Source organism: Eptatretus burgeri, chromosome 11, assembly GCF_056783735.1.
Source record: "Eptatretus burgeri isolate ZD-2024b chromosome 11, Ebu_testis_v1, whole genome shotgun sequence".
Lineage (NCBI taxonomy): Eukaryota > Metazoa > Chordata > Myxini > Myxiniformes > Myxinidae > Eptatretus > Eptatretus burgeri.
This window is the reverse complement of record NC_140971.1, coordinates 41,423,084-41,447,602: the sequence shown is the minus strand read 5'-3', so window position 1 is coordinate 41,447,602 and position 24,519 is coordinate 41,423,084. Positions and strand designations below refer to the sequence as shown.

The 24,519-nt window shown below is 44.7% G+C and overlaps 1 long non-coding RNA gene across 1 annotated transcript in view; it reads right to left on the bottom strand.

Moving 5' to 3' along the window:
- LOC147016928 (uncharacterized) overlaps positions 1-24,519 on the bottom strand; it is a 43,432-nt gene that overhangs the window by 5,380 nt on the left and 13,533 nt on the right. The window contains exons 2-3 of the long non-coding RNA XR_015049252.1: positions 22,641-22,745; positions 18,053-18,117 (exon numbers count right to left, since the gene is read on the bottom strand). This is a non-coding gene — a long non-coding RNA (uncharacterized LOC147016928). The remainder of the gene's footprint in view (positions 1-18,052; positions 18,118-22,640; positions 22,746-24,519) is intronic.

Sequence of the window (24,519 nt, the reverse complement as noted above, 5' to 3'; positions counted from 1 at the left end):
GCGCCCTGTGGAAATGTGGTTGGGACAAATCACAGAGAGAGCAGGGGGGGCAAGGCTGGAGAGGAGTCGGTAGAAGACAGAAAGACCACCGACCAACCTGCGGTGATTGAGTGAGAGGCCCAAAGACTCAGCTTCATTGCGGGAGATGCCAATGATCTTAAAAGCCCTGGTTTCGACAGCGTGAAGTCGAGAAAGGTGGGAGGCAGGAGCACCAGCCCAGAGGGGAGAGCAGTACTCCATCAGGCTATGGACAAAAGCTTTGTAAGTGGTCAGGAGCTCAAGAGGGCCGAGGAAGGACTTTGCACGACGGAGGATTCCCAGTCGGTGACTGGCTTTTGAGGCAAGGTTGGAAATGTGACTTTCCCAGGAAAGGTCATGGCAGATAGTGAGACCCAGAAGCTTGAAAGAAAAGACTTCTTCCAGAGGATTGTTGAGAAAGTGGATGGGGGGGTTTTGTAAACGGTCCTTTCGAAGAGACATAGTGAGAGTGTGAGATTTGTCTGGATTGAAAGACATGTTCCACGTGTTGGACCAGTTTGTGATTTTATCCAGATCTGCAGTGAGCGAAGAAGCTGCTGCTTGCCGGTCTGAGGGATGACAGATGGTACGGCAGAGGGTGGAGTCATCGGCAAAGAGAAATAGAGGATTTTCCAGAGAGTCCGAGAGATCATTGATGAAAACCAGAAAAAGAACAGGGCCCAGAACGCTACCTTGAGGAACTCCAGCCTGCACAGGAAGAGGGGATGAAAGAACTCCATTTAGGGCCACACGTTGATCATGCGACAGGAGAGGAAGTCTGCGAGCCATGAGTGGAGATGGCCTTGAATACCATGGGAAGAGAGTTTGGTGAGTAGGGCAGGGTGCCAGACTGTGTCAAAAGCACGTGATATGTCCAGGGATACGGCTCTGATTTCCTGTCTGGCATTGAGGACCTCCATCCAATGATGGGAGAGCAGTAGCAGCATATCTAGGGTAGAGTGACCTGGTCTGAAACCAAATTGATGATTGGAAATCAAGCCATTGGAGAAGAGGAAGGATTTCATGTCTGAAGCGATGATGGATTCCATAACCTTGCTGATGATTGGGAGAAGGCTGATTGGTCTATAGTTACAGGGATCTGTTTTTGCACCTTTTTATGCAGGGCAGTGATGTTAGCAGATTTCCAAGCAGATGGCAGATGACCTTGGGAAAATGAGAGGGTGAATAGAACAGAGAGAGGGTGAGCAAGAGCAGAAGAGCAGGCTTTGAGGACACGTGGGCTGATGCCGTCTGGACCGGTTGCAGAATCTGACTCGAGGTTTGAAAGCAAGCTCTCCACCTTGTCAGGAGAAAAGGATACAGAGTCCAGGGACAGTTGGGTGCGACTGGGTAAAGTGGGTAGAGATAGTGATGGGTTTGGGACACAAGATTTAGCTGCAAACACCGAGTTTAGACATTCAGCTTTATCACGTGTGGAATCAGCAGTGCGGCCATTTGAGGTAAGGGAGGGGATGGAGGGGGAACATACACCAGAAACAGATTTGATTAAACGCCACCAGGATTTTGAGGAGGGAGAGAGGTTTGAGAGTTCAGACTTGAGATGAGAAAGATGTTGTTTTCTGGCTCTCCTGAGGGTAGATACACACTTGTTCCGAGCTTTGTGGAAAGAACTGAGATTGCCCTCAGTTGGGTTTGCTTTCCATGAGGCAAAGGCAAGTTGTTTCAGGACAACTGCCTCGCCACAAGCTTCAGTAAACCAAGGGCGGGAGGAAGGGTAAGACAACTGAACACGAGAGGGGATAAATCTGTGCATGAGGGAGAGCAAGTTTCTTTGAAAGAATTCCCAGGATGAGTTGATGTTTGAGAAAGTAGTGATAGGAGACCAGTCTGTAAGTTTGATGGCTGCTCGGAGACCCTGCCAGTCGGCTTGAGTGAAATGCCAGACTCGACGGCGGTGAGGTGGTTCTCTGACACCTTTGTCTTGCATCCTGATGAAGTGAATCCAACCGTACCTCACGTTGCTCGGCCGAATCTTGTTTACGCCCAATTGTCTTGCACACTGACAAATAGAAGCCATTATTGTTCTTATTATACCGCTTTTGGCATTATTTTCTTGGCAATGTGATGCAATAGTTTGAATTGCAATTGAATTTTTGCTTCATGCAATATTGTTATAGCCATGCGACCAGTCCAGGAATGACCGAATCATGTGGGCCGTCAACTGGCTATGGCCGCCAGCTGGGTTCGATGCCCCAAACCATGGTTACAGGCCTTAAGTACCGATACCTTGTCAAAGGGCACTAAACGGGCTGAGGGTTACGTGCTCGCACAGTGCGCCAGTCTGATGTATAACCGAGTGGCTGGTTATGATGTACCATACATTACTTTACTGAGCGCTAGTCGCTTTTACCCAATTTGGCACCTGAAGGGTGCTGATTGTGAGAACTCAACCACACCTACAGCAAGAAAGGAGGCCAGGGCAGGAGTCACAGTTCATGGATTGTTATTAAAATAAAAACCAAAGCAAATACTCACTAAGCAATATTTACACCTAAGCATCCTCATCCAAGTGGAAAAGAACATTAAAAATATACCCATCAGAGATGGGGAATCCCCCGCCATTGAAACATTTTTTTCAAGATGACCACCCCAGGCGGCCATCTTGGATCCGGTCATGCCCAAAATCAATAGCGTTCTTCCTTTTCAGGTGGTCCATGTGTGACCCAAATTTCAAATCAATATGGCGAAGAGTTTATGAGTTATCGCACTCACAGCTATAAATGTTGACATCCAGCCAGCCGGACGGACGGACAGCCGGACGGACGACCCGGGTGACAACAATATCCCCCTTCCACCACACGGCGGGGGATAAAAACGCACTGCCAGAGGTTTGAAGCAGGGAGGACAACAGTCAGATAGGAGAAACAAACATCTCACTCTATATACATGACGTATATCTATTATACAAATAGTATGTCACACTTATCTAAACCCATGCCTTGTGAGCTCCCGTAGTGTGACTCATGACCGTCTTTCTCAAGGCAGATTCGCCTCACAGACACACCCTCATGGCTTGAGCTGCAAGGCTCCCATGTGTGCTTTGTAAAGATATGTAAACAGAGGAAAAGAACATTAAAAATATACCCATCAGAGATGGGGAATCCCCCGCCATTGAAACATCTTTTTCAAGAGGGCTGCCCCAGTCGGCCATCTTGGATCCGGCCATGCCCAAAATCAATAGGGTTCTTCCCTTTCAGGTGGTACATGTGTGACCCAAATTTCAAATCGATATGGCAAACAGTTTATGAGTTATCGCACTCACAGCTATAAATGTTGATGCCCGGACGGACGGACGGACGGACGGACGACCCGGGTGACAACAATATCCCCCTTCCGCCACGTGGCGGGGGATAAAAACACACAGCCAGAGGTTTGAAGAGGGGAGGATAACAGTAGGATAGGAAAAACAAATATCTCAATGTATATACACAACGTATATCTATTACACAAACAGTACGTCACACTTATCTAAACAAATGCTTAGAAATAACTGTTTATACGAGTTTTATTAACCCCCAAAAGATAATTCCTACAACAATACATTTTCCCAAAATAAAATTGCTCTCCATGTTTTTTCCAAGGAATTCCAGCCAAAGTCGTCAATATTTTCAAGACATATAGCTCCACCCCCACTCAATCGACCATTTCCTGCAACCTTTTATTTTAATGCCATTTTGTAGAATTCGTCCTCCTATCAGAGTTTTTGAAAATTTGCAACTCCCAACCCAAAGGAATTTTCTTCGTGGCCACGTATATCAGCAGTACCCGACCTATGAATGATTTTTTTCCAAGCGTACATTTGTGGTTGCTTCGTTGCCTGGTTCATGGCTGCTTAGTCCCCAGCAGCATAGATCCCCACCAGGAGAGAAGGCCTCACTCAGTTTTCATTCCCCTACCCATCCATGCCTGAGTCTGGTATGTGGTGCCTTAGATTTCCCTAATTCCATGGTAAAGGATTATTTACTGTGAATCTGTGTTTCCCTTACCACCCCCCCTTCCCCCCACCCATGCCACCACCCTCCATTGGGACCATACTCTGTACAGAGCATTGGTGCTGCCTCAGCAGTCTCAAATGGCTATTGGACACAATCATCGAAAGGTCGCCAATCTGACACAGTATACCAGCAAACTGGCACTCATTTTGCCAACCTCAGAAGGATGACAGGTTGAGTCATACCCACCTGGTATTAATTCACCATTCGAGTGGGATTTGAACTCAGGATCAAAGTATGCTAAGCCCACCACCCGAACCATCACCCCAACACCAGGCATAATGCCACCATCATACCCCACAATTATATTTTATTCTTCCCCTGGTATTTGTAAAAGGGGAATTAACCCCAATAAAATCATAACTAAGGATCCCACGTGCTTCTTGCGGTTCCCGCATGTGAAGCTGCCATTAATTGAACGCGGTCCAAGGAAGTAAAAAGACTGTTCAGTACATTCATCCAGTGGTCGGTGTTAATCGAGCACTGAACAAGGCACTACTTTCCCTCCATTATATATTCGAGATTAATCGTTTTTTGTTGTTGTATACACTGTCAACGCCCTATGAGAGCTAACACACAGAATGTACAACAAGCGGAGCAGGAGACAAAAGGGGTGGGAGAGGGAAGGAAAAAACAGTGTGGAACAGAGACATGAGGATATCTGTGGAAGGGAGAGGGATGGGTGGGGGAACACAGGGTTAATAAGATGGCCACTACAGGGACTTTCAAGTCTTTACATGATAGGGACTTTCAGGAAGGAAAGCAGGGAATTTGAAGAAGGTGGGTTTGGGGTAGATTAGTGTGGGTAGAAAAGATCATGGTTTTGGATGGGTGAAGATAAGAGATGGTGATGAAAAACTGTTTTGAAGACCTGGAGGAAAGAGTGGGATTGAAGAGAGTGTGGAAGTTTGTTCCAAAGGTGAGAAAAAAGAGGAATGAAAGAGTAAGGGTGAGCAGTGATTCTTGATTTTGGTAGTTTAACCAGAAGGGGGTTGTTGGCAGACCTTGGGCACCCTACAGAAATATTGGGGGGACATATCTCAGACAGAGCAAAAGGGGGGGGGGGGGTGAAGCGAGGCTGGAGAGGAGATGGGAGAAGACAGAAAGACCACCAACCTGCCTGCGGTGAGAGTGTGAGAGACCCAAAGACTCAACCTCATTGTGGGAGATACCAATGATCCTAAATGCCTTGGTTTCCACAGCGTGAAGCCAAGAAAGGTGAGAGGTGGAAGCACGAGCTCAGAGGGGAGAGCAGTACTCCGTCAGACTGCGGACGAAATATTTGAACGTGGTCAGGAACTCAGCTGTGCCAAGGAAGGACTTTGCATGATGGAGGATGCCCAGTCGGCGACTGGCTTTGGAGGCCAGCTTGGAAATGTGGCTTTTCCAGGAAAGATCATGGCAGATTGTGAGACCCAGAAGCTTGAATTAAGTAGGATGTTGTACAATGAACTAGTTTGGATTTTTGTAGATTAATGAATCTTTAAAAAAGATTAACATATATGAAAAAGGATTATTCCTGCATTAAAAAAAAGATTAAAGACGATGAATATATAAATTAACTTTCCTGCATTAATAGATTTGTTCAAGGACTTGTTCAACCAATACACTGCCAAACAGTCAGAAATAAAAAAAACCCAGTTGCTCATTTTCTCAAGATCAGTGGAGAGAGATGCTCTCTGCCTGCCAGAGGAGTACTGAAGGCCCCTGCCCAGGATAAAATCATCTGCAAAGAGATATAGTAGATTTTACAATGACAAAGGGATGTCATTAATGTTGCCAAAGATCAGCATTGTTCCAAGCATGCCAACTTGAGGGATATCAGATTGGAGATGTATCGTACTTGAGATAATACAATTCAAAGAAACCAGCTATTTGAAAGTAGGGAAGAAATATTAGAGCAAGTCGATGAGATGACTGGTGATACCATCTGCTGACATTTTGGATAGAAGGGCAGAGTACCAGACAGTTATCAGAAGCATTGGTGATGTTTAACGAGATGGCCCTAACATATTGCTTGAAATTGAGAGCATCAATTCATTGTTGACATAAAAGAAGCAGTATGTCCAGGTTGGGATGATCTGGCAGAAGCAATGCTGATGATTGGAGATCAGAGAGTTCAAGAAGAGATTACTTTTGAATTCTCGATTTCAAGACTGATGATGGAGAGAAGGCTGTCTGGTCTATTGTATAGGTCAGCTTTGGTACTATTCTTTTAAATTAGTGAAACTTTGGTGACTTTCCATGATGCAGACAGGTGACCTTCAGAGGAAGAACTGGTAAAGAGCAGAGAAAGAGCAGTAAACATGGCAGACAAACAAGTCTGATTATTAAATCACTGATATGTGACCTCTATTAGCAGTCCAGGAGTGAAGAGTGGTAAGGAATTTCTCCACTTTGGCAGTAGAGAAGCTCAAATGCTTAAGGGAATTTGCTGAATGGAGGAGTGGTCGGAAGAATACAGGATGAGGGTGTCTCCTTTTCAACAAAAACGAAGGTAAGACACTCGGCCTCGTGTCCATCATGACTATCCTTCAAGAGTGAAGGGACAAATAAGGCACCAGTGTGGCGGTCATAAAATCATATTAGAATTTGTGTGATGTTTGAAATAATGAGACTAACATTTGTTGTAATAGTTGTAAGATGAACTAGTTTGGATTTTCTTTTAAATTTCATCTCACATATAATTTCATGAATATTTCCATCAACATCTCAGATACACTTATTCGCTCTTGCTTTATCTCTTTAGGGTATTTGCAATTGCTTTTCAGGAGCATGAAATACGTTTTGTCGGGTTTCATTTCTTTCACTCCGACATTTTTTTATTCATTTGTAATGAAAGGTGCAATAATTGTGCGTTTATGTTACAGATACCAAGGCTTGTGTGAAAGAAAAATGAATAATGGAAAGGTTGAGGTTATGAACAGGAAAACAGGGTAATGATGGGCAGATGTATATGAAAAAACACACAAATTAGGTAAGGAAAGGGGGGTGGGGCAGCAAGGGGGTTATTATACAGATAGTAGTCATCATATATAGAAAGTCATCTGAAAGGACTTGAAGGATTTGAGGAAAAAATGATTGGATAGACATGTGGAAGCAATTTTAGAGACAAGAAAAAGAGAAGTGAGTGAAAAGCTTACAAATGGACGTGGACTCGGATGTTTTGTCCAAATGCTGATTACCCAGTGGATATTTAACTATCAGCCCATTTTCACTGCATGTTAACTTGGCTCGAACAAGCACCATTAATGTGTCTCATTGCTTTGTTGCCCGCAGTGTTAGATGTGCAGAAATTGCTCTGCAGTTTGGTGATTTGCTGAAAAAAACAAAATGAAGGATACATAACTGATTGGAAATCACAGCATCTTCTGCGACTCATCAGCCATTCAAGGTGAGTTTCGTGATTGCCAACGTGGTTCATATGAAATGGCTTAACAAGGTCCACGGTGTGAAGGTTTGCAAAGCAGCAAAAGCCGTGATTTAGTCAAGGAGCCATTTCTCAAAATATGTCAAATAAGGAAAGTCATTCAACACGCCCTACAGAAAGGGTTTGTCTTGACAGGGTGTTAGAAAAGACCCTCTAGAAGACCTACAGGTGGTATGTGGTTTCAAATTGTGGTATCATTAAAATTCTCCAGGCCACTATGCATGCCAAGGGTCTGTCATTGCGGGCTTCTAAAATTTAGGGGGGAGGGGTAACATAAATGTAAATATCTTTGTCCAGACTAAACCAATTTTCAATATTGAGGTATCATTGGCTTCGTATTATAATCCTCTGTAAGAATATATCCAGTTATTGGAAAATGTTCTATGCCATGGCATCATCAAAGGTAAAATAACACACAAATTCAAATTTCCTCATTTTTTTTCACTTGTTCTACTCTCATATGAAGATGCATGGTGTTTTTCTATTGTCACCGGTACATACATTTTGGAAAACAGACACATAAGAAAGTATTATCCTTCACATATTCATCAACATACTGAAACAGGACACTAGACTGCTGGATAGGGACCGTTTACCATCCACTGTGATGCCGCCTGATAATGATGATTATGCTTCAGAAAGAAAACTGCAACTGTTACTTCAATTTACTGAATTTAACATGCACTTTAAGTGCAGTTCATGGAAGCATGGAAAATGTCACATGTTGGCACTTTCAGTCAGCATCTTCTTCATCAGTGAACTCAAGGAATGTCCTTGGATTCTCAAAGGTATATTGGGTCATACATGTGCAAGCTTCTGTGCATGGAATGTTGTTGGTTCTACAGGCGCAGTTGGCTAGGCGACATGCTGACTTCTTGCTGTGACAGACAGCTCCGGAAGACCACTTGGTGCTGGATCTTTGGTCATGAGGACAGGCTACAAGGGCGCCATCCTGAACTTTCCAGCCACATACAGCTGTTGGTGTGGTGACAGACTCTGTGTAAGTTCCAGTGCTTTATTCCATACATGGGTCTGGTAGTTTCCTCGCTTCACGTGTTGTCGTAAGCTGTTTGAGGTAGGGGGGAGATTTTCATTTATTTGACCCTTTTGACAGAAGAGCCAGTATCTTGACATTGTTCACTTTTCCCCCAACCACCTTGGCTTGAGTCGACTGCACATATGAAGGCCTCACATGCTTCTGAAGTGCTGTTGCTGAGCTTGGGTTCTTCTCCAAGCTGTCTCAGGCAGGTCTGATGCTCTTTGCTGCCAATTAGAACATTGCCACTCATTTTCTTGCCGAGGCTTGAGAGTGCACTGTTTGAATCTCATCAAGCGAGTACATGAAAGCCGGGTAAAGCATTACATAACTCAGGTCCTAATTAATGTGCCAAGCTGTGGATAGGTATATACCTCGCTTTGTTTTGGACTCCAGTCCAAAACGACAGCTCCCAATTTTTTTTTTGTTTTAAACGGCGCAATATGGTCGATGTTTCCGCATCCACTCGCTGGTCCCGAGTCATCCATTTGGCGGACCTGACCTCTGTGACCGACCTCCTTTCTCTCGACCTTTGTAAGGCCGTTTGGTTGGTGGTGGTGGAGGGGCTGTGTCTTCCGGATTGGATGACTCAGGTTGGGGTTCTCAGCCTCGGGCCACAGATGGGAAGGTGGCCCAATGGTGAAGAGGTGGTCAGTCAGAGGGGGCTCCTAATGGGCCTCCCCCTTTTCTGGCCAATCCTCAACATAATTCACTGCTGGTAGGCACAGTCCACAATAACATCTGCGAGACGAGTGTTAAGGCACCTAGATGACCATAGTTCATGTGCCTCACAGCCGATCCGAATCTGCGTGGATGACCTGGTCATTGTCTTGTTTTCATCTGTGAAGCATGCCTACACAGAGGTGGTCACCCTTTCGGGTGGCTGCTTCTCTGTGGGTAAGCACTTCTGATCAGTGCATCATGGGATCTTCCTCGAAGGGATTTTCTTGTTGCACTGGGAGCCAATGGCCAGCATTCCAGGGGTCCCCTACAGAATATGACAGCCAAGATTTGACATCAAAGTGGACTGGTTGGAACTGCGAGAGCAAGAGCTGCCCTGAAAGGTCTTGTAGCATGTGGAGCTGCGCCGTTACATGGTGTGCTTTGGCCAATGGGCCCAAGCCTTCCCCTTAAAATGGTTGGTCAGCACCAGGCAACGACGAGTAAAGACCTTCCCTGGTGGGTGGAGCTTGGGCCGGTGGCCTGGGACCTCAACATAATGCCCCTAATGCGCCATGCGGATTGCCAAAGTGCTCCGGGTGATTCACTCTGGGGGGCTGGGTCTCATAGGCTAGATCCTGTGGTTTATATGCATATGCTCCTCACCAATTGGGTGGCTTTGGGCTCATGCCTTGTGGTGACATGGCCCCACTTAATCACCAGCTGCCAAACCAGGCAGGTCTGGGCTTTGCTTGCCTATGATTCCCGATGGGATGCCAATTTGGCTTGCTTGTCCTCACCCTGGCTTGCGGTGGCTGGAGGCGGATGCAGGATCATGGCGGATTCAGTCTCTGTTCCACAAATGTTATCATCTGAGCAGTGCCAATCTCAGAGGAGTTGAGCAGGTGTGCTGCAATATCTGGGAGCATCCTTATTCCTGTGGTAATTTTTTTGGGGAGGGGGGGGGAATGGGCGAAGATGGTTCTTTGGTGAGAGAAATAAAACATCAACCACATACCACCCCTTAACGAGACACCAACAGACAACACTCCACACATGTGCACATAATCACTCATCTTTGCTTAAGCTAACTAAAGGCTCTGCCAACATCCCGAAACCCCTCTATATCCAATTCTAATTTAGACTTCTCCACTGCTTCTGCTGATACTACTTTTCCAGGGATACCATTCCATGCATCAACTACTCTCTCTTAAAAAGAGCCCTGGCATACTACCACTTTAACCCTCCTCTTCTTTACTCTCAGGCTATGGCCTCTGGTCCTATGACTATCTAATGTGCTGAATAATTATTCTGCACTTATTTTATCTATACCCTTCATTGTCTTAATGGCCAGCATTAAGATATCTATACCCTTATCTCTACCCTTAAACCCAGCATCTATACCCTGATCTATACCCTTAAACATCTCTATCATATCTCCTCGTAACCACCTCCTTTCCAGTGTATAAAGTCCTGTCTCCTTCAGCCACTCCTCATAGCTGAGTCTAGCTTGGCCCAGAATCAATCTAGTAGCCCTCCGCTGAACCCTCACTATGGCAGCTATCTCTTTCCTAAGTTGTGGTGATCAAAACAGCACATAATATTTGAGATGTGGCCTCACTAAATACCTATTGGTTCATGGGCGCCAGCAGTGACCACTATTTTCGTTGTGTCTGTGTGTCTGTCTGTCTATCTATCTGTTTGTTTGTGACTCTCCAGAACATAGCTCCGTGATGTTTGATGCGATCTTGATGAAACTTGGACACAAGCTAGATATCATGGTCTCGTTGTGTCTTTTTGTATGAGGGCGTCCCACACCCCTTGTGGGCAGAGCCACGTCCACTTGAACTTTTTATTTATTTTTTATTTTTTTCTCGATTTTTTTCTCGCAATTTCATTTCATAGAAGCTGTGCGTAAAGTCCATAAGTACAACATACAAAAAATACGATTTGATTTGGTCAATTTTGATGGAAGAGATAGGTTTTTATGGTAGGGCTTCCTCAAAAGCTTCCACTAACTCAATTGTACCTATCGTGGCATTGTTCAATAATGCCTGCGAACCATCGTCGCCTCCCGGCTTGTACAATGTTAAAACCACCTATTTTGCTTTATAATTGATCCCCCTCCGGAGCTAACCTAAAACCCTATGTGCTTTACCTATTGCTGCCTGACACTGTGCTGCCTGCTTACCTCCTGCATCTATTACAACCCCCAGATCTTTATCCTGTGTGATACGCTACAAAATTGCCCCTTGCAACATGTAATCTATATTTTCATTATTCTTACCCATCCCCAACACCTTACACTTGTTCAGGTTAAATTGCATCTGCCAATCTTTTGCCCAATCTTTGCAAGTATCAGTACTTTCCTGAATTTGATCATGAACCCCTCTGCTATGCACCTTACCTCCAAGCTTTGTGTCATCTGCAAATTTGGAAAGCTTCATCCCACTATCCAAATCGTTAATGTATGAGTAAATTAAGAACAATAATGGTCCTAGTACTGATCCATGAGGTACTCCACAACTTACATCCTCCCTCTCACTGCCACTCATTCCTTCCTATCACAAAGCCAGTTTGCAATCCATTAGCTACCTGACAATACAAGCAAATACAACCAGTCGCTTCGCTGATGGGGACAATAAATGGGCGGGGGGAGAAAGAGGGAGGGAGAGAGATCGAGGAGGAGGCAGGTGCAAGCCACTGCACAAGCCCTTAACTTGGCAAACAACCTCCGATGTGGTGCCTTATCAAATGCCCAATTCAAATCAACTGGCTGTTTGAAGCAACGTCACCTTCATCACTCTCAAAGATAATCTTTGGTGCTGCTTATTTGTGGGTACCAACACGATCTGAGTCCTGTATGGCACACATCTCCTTCATTGCTGTGATGACTGAAATTTTTTTTTTTTATCTATCGATCTATGTATACACAAGCAAATACAACCAGTCGCTTCGCTGATGGGGACAATAAATGGGCGGGGGGAGAAAGAGGGAGGGAGAGAGATCGAGGAGGAGGCAGGTGCAAGATGAGAGGGGGAGGGCAGGTAAACTAGATTAAGGAGGGGGAGCTAGGGAGAGCGTCACCTCACCAAACATTGCTATTCATGGAGGAAAGGGTGCGTGAGAGAGAGAAAGAGAGAGAAAGAGAGAGGAAGAGAGAGAGAGGGGAAAAAGAGAGGGGGGAGAGAGAGAGAGAGAGAGAGAGAGAGAGAGAGAGAGAGAGAGAGAGAGAGAGAGAGAGAGAGAGAGAGAGAGAGAGAGAGAGAGAGAGAGAGAGAGAGAGAGAGAGAGAGAGAGAGAGAGAGAGAGAGAGAGAGAGAGAGAGAGAGAGAGAGAGAGAGAGAGAGAGAGAGAGAGAGAGAGAGAGAGAGAGAGAGAGAGAGAGAGAGAGAGAGAGAGAGAGAGAGAGAGAGAGAGAGAGAGAGAGAGAGAGAGAGAGAGAGAGAGAGAGAGAGAGAGAGAGAGAGAGAGAGAGAGAGAGAGAGAGAGAGAGAGAGAGAGAGAGAGAGAGAGAGAGAGAGAGAGAGAGAGAGAGAGAGAGAGAGAGAGAGAGAGAGAGAGAGAGAGAGAGAGAGAGAGAGAGAGAGAGAGAGAGAGAGAGAGAGAGCGAGAGAGATTTATGTATATGTATATGTACTGTATATATATATATATTATATATATATATATATATATATATATATATATAAATAATATATATATATATATATATATATATATATATATATATATATATATATATATACATACACACACACACACACACACACACACACACACACACACACACACACACACACACACACACACACACACACACACACACACACACATATATACAGCAAGAGAGTGACAGAGATGTGGGAGGAGAGGGCTGCATTTTATTAGGAGGGGGGAGGTGGTGGTGAACAGCTGTTTTGAAAGCCTGGAGGGAAGAATGGGAAAGAATAGAGTGAGGGGGTTTATTCCAAAGGCGGGGAAAAAGAGGAATGAAAGAGTGAAGGTGAGCAGTGATTCGTGATTTTGGTAGTTTTACCAGAAGGGGGTTGTTGGTGGACCTTGAGCGCCCTGTGGAAATGTGGTGGGGACAAATCGCAGAGAGAGCAGGGGGGGGCAAGGCTGGAGAGGAGACGGTAGAAGACAGAAAGCCCACCGACCAACTTGCGGTGATTGAGTGAGAGGCCCAAAGACTCAGCTTCATTGCGGGAGATGCCGATGATCATAAATGCCCTGGTTTCATCAGAGTGAAGCTGAGAAAGGTGGGAGGCAGGAGCACCAGCCCAGAGGGGAGAGCAGTACTCCATCAGGCTATGGACAAAAGCTTTGTAAGTGGTCAGGAGCTCAAGAGGGCCGAGGAAGGACTTTGCACGACGGAGGATTCCCAGTCGGCGAGGGCTTTGGAGGCGAGGTTGGAAATGTGACTTTCCGAGGAAAGGTCATGGCAGATAGTGAGACCCAGAAGCTTGAAAGAAAAGACTTCTTCCAGATGATTGTTGAGAAAGTAGATGGGGGTTTTCTATACGGTTCTTTCGAAGAGACATAGTGAGAGTGTGAGATTTGTCTGGATTGAAAGACATGTTCCACGCGTTGGACCAGTTTGTGATTTTATCCAGATCTGCAGTGAGCTAAGAAGCTGCTGCTTGCCGGTCTGAGGGATGACAGATGGTACGGCAGAGGGTGGAGTCATCAGCAAAGAGATATAGAGGATTCTCCAGAGAGTCGGAGAGATCATTGATGAAAACCAGAAAAAAAGAACAGGGCCCAGACGCTACCATGAGGAACTCCAGCCTGGACAGGAAGAGGGGATGAAAGAACTCCATTTCGGGCCACACGTTGACTGCGACAGGAGAGGAAGACTGCGAGCCATGAGGGGAGATGGCCTTAGATACCATGGGAAGATAGTTTGGTGAGTAGGGCAGGGTGCCAGACTGTGTCAAAAGCACGTGATATGTCCAGGGATACGGCTCGGATTTCCTGTCTGGCATTGAGGACCTCCATCCATTGATGGGAGAGCAGAAGAATAGTGTTACGGCTGTGGAAATTCGCAAACCACCATTCAGGGCCCGCAGGTGAGATATCTCTAAGTACAGGTGTAGTTAGCCCCAAAACCTGCTGTATAGAGGGATTTCATGTGATTCATTCGGGCTGCAATGCTTTGAGATAGCCGTTTTTCTGTTCTATCTTTATTTTGAACCAACCACGTCTCAACCGCCATCAAACAACAACCACCTCAACCACCACGCCAGCCATCGTCACCAACTACAACCATGCTCCAACCCTCAGACAACAACAACAACAATGCCAACAGCCAAGACCTTTACCTTCACAACTCAATCCCGCAAACATCGCATCACCGTCATTCCCAAACGGCACCATAACCATCAAACCACCACCGAAAACCCTCCACCACCCTCACCTCTCTCCTTCTACGGCCATTCCCGCACCACCTGTGAACACTGAGCGTCGGGCTGTCTTGGGCCCGTTCAGCGATACGCACCGAGCCGCGAGCGCAAATCGCGGCCTTTCCGAGGGAGAATTTGGATCAGGAATGCTACACGCCCACTTTTGCTCCGTCCAATTAGCAAGCGCGGAGCGGCTTGGCCCCTCCTCCAGGTGCGTCTGAAGGAAATCGATATATGCAAATTCTAGGATCAGGGGAGATTCACGCCCCCTTTCCTCCGACCAATTGGCGAGCGTGGCTCCGCCCCCGAGGTCATCCTGATCTGGATATTTGAATATTAGCTGCTCCTGTCAGCCTATAAAACGGCGAGCGCAAGGCGAATCAGGGCAGAAAGAGTGAGTCGAGTCATCGGTGTGGCAGAAAGAGTGAGTCGAGTCATTGGTGTGGCAGAGAGTCGAGTCGGGTGGCGAAGTGATCGGTGTGTCATCGAATTGGGTTCTGGAGTCGGCTGAGAAGAGTTGCGGGAAGAGGCAAGGAGCTCGGGTCCGAGGCGAGAAGGATGGCGGTCGGCGACGAGGTCGCGGTGTGGGATCGCTCGTCGCGGGACCCAAGCCAGCCAGCCATTCTCCCTCCCCCAGGGCATCAACAATTCCCCCTTTCCCCCGCGCTGAGATAGTGCAACAAGGGGGCCCCGTTCCCACCCACTCCAAATGTCGTGCCAACGAAACCCGCCAAGGATCACGGAGTCGGGGCACAGCCACGCGGCCTCATCTGAGGACGCGGGTAGGACCCCCCCCGGTCTCACAGGCCTTAACGCTCCTTCAGGTCACGCGCGCATATTGGCCTACAGGCCCGGCTGCCCCCTTGTCTATGAGGGTGGCTTCTTTGCTTTGCTTTTTAGTAAATGTGTGTTGGCACCATCTGTAAAGTAGAACTGTATAAGTGTTGCCGTGTGTGCACGTAATCGGTAGTAACTCTGCGTCATGGTTGCTTTTGTTTTGATTGCTATATGTGCATTTTGACTGTATATGTGTGCTTTCCGTGTGCCAGGAAATAAATGTGCTTTGTGTGAACTGTTTTCCCGTTTCGCTTCCTCTTCTCTTTATTGACCCTCCATCCTGCTTCACGTAAAGGGTTCGTAGTGGGCTTAATACGCCCGGTAATTAATCGGAACCGTCGAGGCTGACGATAACACCGCTCGTTTATCACTGTAGCACGAAATGGACCGCTTAAGCGGTTCGTGTCCAGAGTCGGCCTGTGGCGTGGTACGATCGCCCGGTCGACCATCCGCGCAGGTACTTAGGTAGATGGAATTTGGCGAGCAACCCTATCCTGCGCGGGTGGGCAATTGGCACGGTCGTGGTGGTGTTAAACCCCCACCCGTGACTAGCTCCCGGCGTTGTTCCGAGAGGGTCACAACTGAATTGTCCGTCCGGTGGGCGACGCGGTCGCGATTCGAGTGACGCGGCCGTCCGCACGCCGGCGGGCCCGAATTCGCAACAATATGTTCCCCACCTTTATTGCCAATCTTGAAATATAAAAACGTGGGAAAAATCACAGAGGGGAATCACATTCTGGGGAACATATTCTTACTCCCGAGGCTAATTAACACCGCACCACCCCTCGTGTGGTGACAAGTAACAGTTAAGCTCACAGGTTCCCTCCTTATTCACATCGCGATGCCTCCTACACATCCACGGACCAAGCAACTCGACACAATGCTATATTCCCAAATTAGATTCTTCCATCTATGCCCACAATCATAACTATATATATCGATGTTTTACGTACAGAATTGGAAAACTGGAGACATTTTCACACCACAGTAATGCCTTTACATCTCGGTGGGTGTTGCAGTGGGTTGAATGGAATCGCAAACGCGAAGACGACGTCACAACAGTGGACGGAGTTTTCTGCTCGAAGCAATACACATTGTATTATTTTGAACTCTGCGATTTTCATCGCTCAATACACATTACAAATTCCGTATGCAAAGCGTCCTCCCGATTGGCGACCCAAAGCACACGTAGAAACGCAAAAAAAAAAAGAATAAAATCAATTGATTTCATGCAATAACATGTCGCGTACAAAGTCAGGGCAGAGAGACTAAAGTATATTTTCTGGCTTATCAAACGCATTCACTTCACGTGCACAGGCACGAGCAGTTCACACGTCCATGGGTCCAAGTACGGGAGAATGGTGTCTGTGGGCAAACGTTCATTGGTACACACGTGGGGGGATGGTCCATCCATCCTTTAGGACCATACTCTGTATGAAGCATCAGTGCTACCAAAGCAGTCTGCTGGGCTGTTGGGCACAATCCTGGACGGGTCGCCACTCTGATACAGGACACTCAAATGGCTCAATCATCCAAACAAGTCAGTACTCATTTTGCCAACCTCAGAAGGACGACAGGCTCAGTCAACCCCACCTGGTATTAATTCAACGCAAAAGCGGGATTTGAACTCAGGACCCTGGGATAAAGTCAACATCAGGCATGGGGGGTGGTGATCTGGGGGAAAACGTCCATGGGTCCACATGTCGGGTTATGGTGGTGGTGGGAAAACGTGCATGGGTCAACACACAGGGAAATAGTGGTGGATGGGGCAGAGGGGAGGGAGAAACAGGGCATCACCTTTACATTGCTTTGACTGCACACTTTTGAAAAGCTCGCACATTAATTCATCATCAAGCGTCTATCGCACGGCACAAAGACTCAGAAAAAGGCACAGACACGTCAATCACTCACCATTGCCTCCTGGTAAAGATAAACCGAGAGAGCTTGGAACTCAGGGGCACAAATCAAAGAGTTGCCTTTCCGTAATTGTGTCTTGTTTTAGAAAGAATGCATGTTTTACGATTGCATTTTAACCCTTGTGCTGACAAGTGAAATATCCAGGTAAATATCAAATCAAACCCCGAATCGCATTGTTTGCTACCTTGTATTAAAATAAACAAGTCAAAGATGTCATAACCTTTTGATTATTTCTCCCAAATTAATTAAAAAAATGACGTAAAGTTTAAAACACCATGTCAGAAGTTGAAAAGGTAAGTTACATGCATTCTTCACATGGAAGTGGTGCTGTGACGTGGGTGGTGTTACGTGCTTCTTCCTCACATGGATGTCGCGCTGTGACATGGCCAAAGTGCATATTTAACATGCACAGTTGTAGAACCATTCCTCGACCTACAGTCTTCTAAAGCCAAACCATTCAATCATTCCCAAACTTTGGATCCAAGGTTTTCAACCTTTTCGTGTGGTGGTCCCTTTGACACAAAGGGAGCCACACACAGCAGGCCATTCCAGGGACTGCTTCTTCCCAGAAAATAAATATTTATTGAGTGCATTCTTGCACTCTTTCCATGAAATACAAGGAATATTCCAGGGATATTAAGTCTTTTTGAGTGAATGTCAAGCCAACCTAAATATATTCCATTGAGGCAACAAATTGAAAAGACAGGACTTGGATTTTTCATTCAATTTTTCTCACCTTCGATCATTTATTCTGTATATCTTTGCTGTTGTGCAACTTCATCCCTCATCTTGATCAGAAATCTATTGAATGATAAAATTGCAGATACCTCAATAAAGTGTGTTTCTCATACCTCGTTCACACTCATTCATTCCTTACTGAAAAATCGTTACAATTGACAGCCTGACAGGTGACAGTTCCAATTGACACGAACCATGTCGATGGCCAAACTGTTTCAGTTATCTCCTTCAGTTTCGCTCTGGCTTTTGTGCGACATTATTGTGCAAGAGAGGGATTGAAAGAAGAAGCAGTTACAGCCAATTATTATAGGAATTAGCAGAAGAAGCTTGAGGTAAAAATACCATGATATGGAAAAAATAAAAAAAAATAAAGATAAAGCAGTTTATTCTTGCACTGGTTGAAAGAGCTCAAAAAAGAAAGGATATATATATATATATATATATATATATATATATATATATATATATATATATATATATATATATATATATATATATATATCTTCCATCTATCTATCTTCTATGTATGTATGTATGCATGTATGTATGTTCCCAAAATAAAGCCAAAACGGTACACGACAGCAAAAAAAAAATTTGGCCCACGTTACTCACCATTTTCCTGCGGTGTGCAGTATCAAGTTTCGTTGAAATCGGGCAACGAAAAAAATTATGAAAAAAAATCAATTCCCGATTCAGTCAAGTACTCTTCGGGATTATTTGATCAATGCAAACAACCTTAGCGATATAGTTCGCTGGAGCTATCTTTTTTTTTCTTGAAATGATTTATTTAAAAACCTCAAACATTTAGTATAGACAAATAACGATTTATTTTTAAACATAAAATAAATATGACCATTTTGATCTAATACTTCCGTCTTCATTAATAAATAAATTGTGTTTGGAAGATTACGCACAATAATTTCTTCGACTTTCTTTTCTCCATTTTTTTTTCACATTGACCCACAATATCAAGTTTCGTTCAAATCGGGCAACGAAAAAAATTATTAAAAAAATCAATTCCCGATTCAGTCAAGTACTCTTGGGGATTATTTGATCAATGCAAACAACCTCAGCGGTATAGTTCGCTGGAGCTATGTTTTTTTTATGATTTTTTTTTTATCAACTGCTGTCACAACGGGAACCCAACGGGTTCACGGGTCATCTAGTACAGACATACATACAGCCTGGTGTTGGCGTAGTGGTTAGGGTAGCGGCTTGGGATCCAAAAGGTCCTGAGTTCAAGCCCCGTTGGCCGCTTGAATTAATACACACCAGGAGGTTGACTCATCCTGTCATCCTTCCGAGGTCGGCGAAGTGAGAACCAGTGTACTGGGCCTGGTGTATGCCCCGGTTAGAATAGGTGTACCATATCCCTGTGTCATAAGAGACGACCAGGGTTGCGTCAGGAAGGGCATCCGGCATAAAACCTGTGCCAAATCACTATGCGGATCACAATGGATGATCCGCTGTGGTGACCCCTAACGGGAGCAGCTGAAAGAAGAAGATATATATATATATATATATATATATATATATATATATATATATATATATATATATAAAATTCTTAACAGCAAAGAAAAAGATTTTCCGGAGCGATTGAGGCAGCGATCTCCTGCCAATACACTACCAGGGTTCAATTTTTGTCTGAATTTGTTCCATCGGTTCGGATTAATTGGAAGCAACTTTTACTTAATTCTTCCTTCTTCGTAAACAGGCAGACAGACAGCATTAGCCCATTACAACGAACAAATAGTTCGTGCTATGGATAACATGTACACGTAAGACAAAGAATCAAAATCAATGATCAAAACACACACACACACACACACACACACACACACACACACACACACACACACACACACACACACACACACACACACACACACACACACACACACACACACACACACACACCTGGAATTATAGACAGATGAAATGAGGTGAATGAGATGACAAATGAAGGGGTTGAATGCAGACTGCAGAGCAATGAGTAAGGAAACCAGTCGTTGTGAATCGTTTTTACCACCAAATTGAGATGTATTCCGGTGGCAAGCATGTTGAGTAGAGCTGAATTCCTTAACACTTCCAAAGGCCACAGCGTTTTGACAATTGGAAAGAAAAAGTAGTTGTGCACTTTTTTTGATAAATTATTTTTGGAAAAATTTTTCTTCAATAAATAAATAAATAAATAAATCGTCTCCATGTACATTGTACACACCTTTATCTCATTAGCACCTCTTCATAAACAACATCGCTGAGGAAAACGGCGCTTCTTTGTTTCCTCGTCCAAGGCAAGAATGCGGAGGCTGCTGGATCTACCAACGTTTTGATAAATTATTAGTTTTAATGGCCAATTATTCAATTAGCGCCAACGTATTTTGCCTTTTCGCAATGTCATCGCAAGGAAAATCACAAAGAGAAGAGAAGAGAAGAGAAAAAAAAAACGTTCGTGCAAAAAAAAATTTTTTTACTTCCTGGTTCGGAACATACCAGCTCACTGTGATGTTACCGAAATGTATGCACCATCTAATATGAAAACGATCATAACTTGGGGCATTGTGTTTATCTATAAATGCGCATAAGAAATCTAGAAATAATTAGAATACACGAAGTCATCATTATCCGGAAGTCCGTACGTTGTAACCCATAATGGGGAACGCGGCTGAGGTCCCCTTCCCCCATCGGCCACACCCACGCAGCAGCATGTCTTGTCATTGGTTGGTAAATAAATGGCCATAACTTGGGAAGCACTTGTCCGATTAATATCAAACCTTGAAAAGGCACATACTCAGGTCCCCAGCAATATTTCTGGCAGGTTTCAATTAGATTGGACCAGTTGTTGTTGAGAAGCAGCGGTCACACACACACACACACACACACACACACACACACACACACACACACACACACACACACACACACACACACACACACACACACACACACACACACACACACACACACACACACCTGGAATTATAGATAGATTCAGGGGTGGGGGGAGGATAAAGAGGGACGGGAGGAAGGGGGTTGGGGTTGGAGAAGGGGAGGGAGGAGAGATGAGGGAGGTACTCACAATCGTGGGGCAGATAACAGCAATTTTTGAGAGGAATCGTGCAAATGATGATACAACCATTAAATTTGGCACATTTGTTCTCCAGGGGATTCTAATCAAATCTGCCTGATTGGCCATTTGAAAATCGAAGATGGCGGCCATCTTGAAAAATGGCCGCCATCTTGGATTTTCAAATGGCCAATCGGGCAGATTTGATCAGAAAGCCCTGCAGAACAGAAATGCCAAATTTGATGCTTGTATCATAATTTGCACGATTTTTCTACTATCTACTACACTATAATTAAAGTACTGATCGTTTGCTCAAATTGGTCCCTTAGTTCATTTTACACAATGAAAGCACCAATCCATGGTTCAAATTGGTACCTCGGTTCATTTTACACAATGAAATCACCAATCCATGGTTCAAATTGGTACGTTGGTTTATTTTAAACAATGAAAGCACCAATTCTTGGTTCAAATTGGTACCTTGGATCATTTACACAATTAAATTACCGATCCTTGGTTCAAATTGGTACCTCGGTTCATTTTACACAATGAAATCACCAATCCATGGTTCAAATTGGTATGTTGGTTTATTTTAAACAATGAAAGCACCAATTCTTGGTTCAAATTGGTACCTTGGATCATTTACACAATTAAATTACCGATCCTTGGTTCAAATTGGTACCTTGTTTCATTTTACAAAATGAAATCACCAATCCATGGTTCAAATTGGTACCTTGCTTTATTTTACACAATTAAATTACCGATCCTTGGTTCAAATTGGTACCTTGGTTCATTTTACAGAATGAAATCACCAATCCTTGGTTCAAATTGGTACCTTGGTTTATTTTACACAATTAAATTACCGATCCTTGGTTCAAATTGGTACCTCGGTTCATTTTACACAATGAAATCACCAAACCATGGTTCAAATTGGTACCTTGGATCATTTAACAGAATGAAACTACCGATCGTCTGTTAAAATTGGAATACAAAATATCCATATCTGGTGAGTGGGTTGTGCACACCCCTTTCCTGAACCGACCACATCCTCCCAGATCCTCACCTCCCTCTGAGACCCCCTCCCAGAACCCCACTTCCCCTCACTCGCTTTCCTACCTTGCATCGCGGGTCCTTTCCATTCTACCGATTTTTCTTCTCTCAAGGTTGGCAAGTGTATGCAAATGGCTTCGTGGGACCTCGAACCGTATTGATTTGAGGATGCCAATGGTAAGATGGTGACAATCAACGGCGAATGGTACCGCGAGGTCTTACACCAATTCCACGCTGATCTCACTCAACTACTATCTCCAAACCAACTCAGACTTGCATGGTTCATGCAAGATGGTGCCCTACCGCACACTGCAGGTGAAACCATCGACTTGCTCCACCAGCTGTTTTGAAATCGTGTCATCAGCCAGGGCACAGAATATGGTGGGTGCCCCACAGCCCGGATTTGAATCCGTTGGATTTTTTTATTTATTTTGGGGTGCTGCCAAAGGTCAAGTTTATGCCAACAAACCTCAAACCCCGGCGGTCTTGAAGCAGTAGGTGTTGGACTACCGTCAGGCTACCACTCCAGCCACTTGCAGAGAGTTGTGGAGAATTTCGGAGTCAGGATCAAAGCCTGTTTGAACAGAGGTGGAGCACACATTGAAAATGTCAATTACAAGCAGTATCATGATCGATTTGAAAATGGCAATGGGGTATGCTTTCCATGAATGTATCACTGAACTTGCTACCTCTAACTTTTGTAATTTTTCTACAATAAAACCATCACATAGTCCACTTTTTTTGAAACACGCTTTACGGTATTTTTCTCAAGCAAACTGAATATAACGTCAGATGTTTGTGTATTCTGAAGGAGTTCTCTACCTTTTATACCACTACCTGTATATTTGGTAAAAGCTCAGATCATAAACTATAATTTTCATACACAAAATCAACATGACTCCACTCAGTTTTAGAATTGATTTCTAGAAACAGGTAATTACCTCCATCACCGAAGATGGACAGAGGTTATGTTTTCACCCCCGTCTGTCTGTTTGTGACTTGCAAAATCGAAGATTTGCAAGTACAGTAAATTGGTTGGTCTGGTCTGTTATTCTGTCTGTTTGTTTGTTTATCTGTCTGTCCGCTTGTTTGTTTGTATGTCAATCACCTACAGGTCATATTTTTACTCTGATCTTCACAAAACGTCACCACCTGCTAGAGGTAGTGACAAGCTGGACGTCTGTTGTTTTTGAGGTCAATAGGTCAAGATCACATAAGTTGTCAATTTTCAAACTATTCACATGATATCTACGAATGTACTGCATAATTTGTATATAAAAGGGAAAAACATGGGTGGAGGGTGAACCCTCGTTTAGGTAAAGTCTTGGTCGACCCCTGTAAGTATGTTGATGAATTATGTATGTTTGAATGCGATTACGTCTATGAATGACTTATTATTGGACCTGGAGGTGTCGTCCACCAGACGGCGGTCTCCTTGGGTGAACCTGAGGTGGTCCCTTCGGGTGGGTGCCTGGAATGTCCTATCCCAAAGAGAGGATGATCACATGTCTCTGTTATCATCTGAGCTCAAGCGTTTGGACATCAGTATTGCAGCACTCTCTGAGGATCACAGATCGGATTGTGGCGAGATCATGGTGGGTGATTACAGCTACTATTGGTCTGGTCGCTGTGACGGTTACCATGCCCAAGGAGTTGTTGTAGCTGTGTCCAATAAGCTGACTCCAATGATAATTGAGGTAACACCGGTCAACGAGCGTATTATGAGATTAAGGATTCGTCACTCCTTAGGTGTCGTTTCCCTGGTCTCTGTAAATGCTCCGAGTGAGGCGAGTGATCTCACTGTGGAGGATGCATTCTACGCCATGCTCGAGTCTGTGGTTGATCAGTGCCCCAGGCGAGATACTCTTCTAGTCTTGGGTGATTTCAATGCATCAACCTGAACTGATAGGGATGGTTATGAGATGTGTGTTGGTCCTCATGGGTCTGGAACTCTGAACCAGAATAGCAATAAGTTCCATGACTTTGCAAGAAGTCATGAACTTAAGGTGGTTGGTTCATGGTTTCAGTGCCCACAGGCTCATCGCTTTGGACTTGTTATTCCAACAGGTATTGTGGTGAAGGAGATTGACCATGTGCTCATTCATGGATGGTGAAGGATGATCCAGAATTGCAGGATCTACTGGATCACTCAGTTCCTCAATGCCGACCACAGGCTTGTTGCTGCAACTCTGAAGTTGCAGCTTAAATCTGAGAGAATGGTACCAACCCAGCTGAGATTAGATGTTGGCAACCTCAAGGATGAGAGCGTAGCTGAGGAGTTTGCGAACAGGCTGAGTGGGGATTTGGGGAATTGTGAAGAGTTGTGGAGTGCCTTCAAGACCAACGTC